Source organism: Scylla paramamosain, unplaced genomic scaffold (assembly GCF_035594125.1).
Source record: "Scylla paramamosain isolate STU-SP2022 unplaced genomic scaffold, ASM3559412v1 Contig4, whole genome shotgun sequence".
Taxonomy (NCBI): domain Eukaryota; kingdom Metazoa; phylum Arthropoda; class Malacostraca; order Decapoda; family Portunidae; genus Scylla; species Scylla paramamosain.
Genome location: NW_026973669.1, coordinates 1,377,501 through 1,380,000, shown reverse-complemented (window position 1 = coordinate 1,380,000; position 2,500 = coordinate 1,377,501). Strand labels below are relative to the sequence as shown.

The window sequence follows — 2,500 nt, the reverse complement described above, 5'->3', positions numbered from 1 at the left end:
CCCACGACATCCCACGGGTTGGTGTCACGCCCACGCGCCGCCCACGGGAGTCTGCAGGTCACACACGCCACGCCACATGCCCGCCCGCCGCCCTAGTGCCCCGCCCACGCCCCAGGGGTAGAGGGCGCGCCGGGTGAGGCTCCACGCCCACGCCGGGATTACTGTCTGTCTATCTGTCTGTCTTTCATTCTTTTCCTATCTTGTCTTCTTGAAATATATATTTATAAGAAAATGTATTTGTTGTTTAATTGATGCTGGTGTCTTTTAGTTATTTGGGGCAACAAAAGGTGCTAGGTGGTAACAGGGTTGCCTCCTCACACACACACACACACACACACACACACACACACACACACACACACACACACACACACACACACGCTATTCTACTGCGGGTGATTTGGTTTTCATATCATTCATTCGTTCATTCTTTTTATTTCTGTCTTCTTTTATTTCATTCCTATAGCAGACTGTGATTTAATTGTCTGTCTGTCTGTCTGTCTGTCTCTCCCTCTCTTAGCTCCAATTAACAGTTTACAATAATAATAAATAAAGCACCGAACATCAACACACAGTAACAGAACACCGGTGGACCTCAGAAAGCTGCAACAACACAAGAACACAAGAACACAAGGGTTGGTGCAGGAAGCCATTAGCCATACACGTGGCACTCCCTGTATGAAATGTGCCTGTCTGTTTCCACCTGTCATCCCTGTCCATGTAGTAGTAGTAGTAGTAGTAGTAGTATCAGTATGGCAGTCTGTTTCCCCTGCGATGGGTGTCCACACAGCGGCACAGTCTTGTTTGACAGCTCCCTACAGCCTGGGCACTAACAGCCTGACCACTGAGTCTGTCTACAGCCTGGGCACTAACAGCCTGACCACTGAGTCTGTCTACAGCCTGGGCACTAACAGCCTGACCACTGAGTCTGTCTACAGCCTGGGCACTAACAGCCTGACCACTGAGTCTGTCTACAGCCTGGGCACTAACAGCCTGACCACTGAGTCTGTCTACAGCCTGGGCACTAACAGCCTGACCACTGAGTCTGTCCAGTCATGCACCACTCTGTCTGAGAACCAATTCCTTCCTGTCTCTTTGTTAATCCAACTTTATCAGTGTGCAGCCCGTCACTCCCTGTTCTACCTTGACTGCTAACCGTTTTGATAGCGAAGTTCATATACACTGTGTACTTTGTTCACTGCGAGGCGTGAGTGCTTGAGGAAGTTGCAATGAGGTTCGTGAGAAAGTCTGAGTACCGCAGTGTTTTGTGTTTGCTGTGTATAATATTTGTTTTTTCCTGTTTTTTATTATTTCAATTTGTTTTATCTATGTTTTTTTTTGGCCTGGCGATAGAACTTAATTTTAATTCTATTACTACTACTACTACTACTACTACTACTACTACTAATAATAATAATAATAATAGTGAATCTTTTTAACTATAAGCTTGAATTAAAATATTGACCAGATGAAGAAAACGCAACAATTTTATGGTAGACTTAAGTAATCTCTCTCTCTCTCTCTCTCTCTCTCTCTCTCTCTCTCTCTCTCTCTCTCTCTCTCTCTCTCTCTCTCTTGTGTGTGTGTGTGTGTGTGTGTGTGTGTGTGTGTGTGTGTGTGTGTGTGTGTGTGTGTGTGTGTGTGTGTGTGTGTGTGTGTGTGTGTGTGTGGAGGGCACGGAGAGTTATAGAAAGGTTTTAGAATATATATTTGGGTAGAATAATACAAAAAAAAAAAAAATGTATGGCGGAGATGGAGGTGGTGGGGAGAATAGAAGGGAGGGGAGGGGAGGGGAAAGGAGAAGAGGTAAGAGAAGGGATGGAGATGGAGGGAGAAGAGGAGAGAAAGTGGAGAGGGGAGGGAGGAAGAGGGTAAGGACTAAACTGTTACTACTACTACTACTACTACTACTACTACTACTACTACTACTACTACTTAGACGGCGAGCAGGAAATAAGGCACAATTTGTCATAACCTTCGCTATATTACCTCTGCATACCTGCGTCCATTAATTACCAGAGAGAGAGAGAGAGAGAGAGAGAGAGAGAGAGAGAGAGAGAGAGAGAGAGAGAGAGAGAGAGAGAGAGAGAGAGAGAGTTTCCTTGACAATAAGTAAGAGATCTGAACTTCTTATTCTACTACTATTACTACAACTTCTACTACTACTACTACTATTAGGACTTGTGATCTCTCTAAAATTTCTGCTTGGGGCAGAGCAAACTTGGTATTGTTCAATGCCTCAAAAACTCAATTCCTCCATCTATCAACTGGACACAACCTTCCAGACAACTATCCCCTCTTCTTCAGTGACACTCAACTGTCCCCCTCTTCTACACTGAACATCCTCGGTCTGTCCTTTACTTATAATCTGAACTGGAAACTTCACATCTCATCTCTAGCTAAAACAGCTTCTATGAAGTTAGGTGTTCTGAGACTTCTCCGCCAGTTTTTCTCACCCCCTCCCCCCAGCTGCTAACTCTGTACAGGGGCCTTATCCGTC

General features: G+C 45.1%; 1 protein-coding gene and 1 long non-coding RNA gene across 5 annotated transcripts in view; one reads left to right on the top strand and one right to left on the bottom strand.

Moving 5' to 3' along the window:
• LOC135096425 (uncharacterized) overlaps positions 1–236 on the top strand; it is a 1,704-nt gene extending 1,468 nt beyond the window's left edge. The window contains exon 2 of the long non-coding RNA XR_010264750.1: positions 1–236. This exon is cut by the window's left edge and continues 701 nt beyond it. This is a non-coding gene — a long non-coding RNA (uncharacterized LOC135096425).
• Positions 1–2,500, bottom strand: part of LOC135096424 (rhodopsin, G0-coupled-like) — a 47,886-nt gene that overhangs the window by 22,957 nt on the left and 22,429 nt on the right. The window lies entirely within an intron of this gene.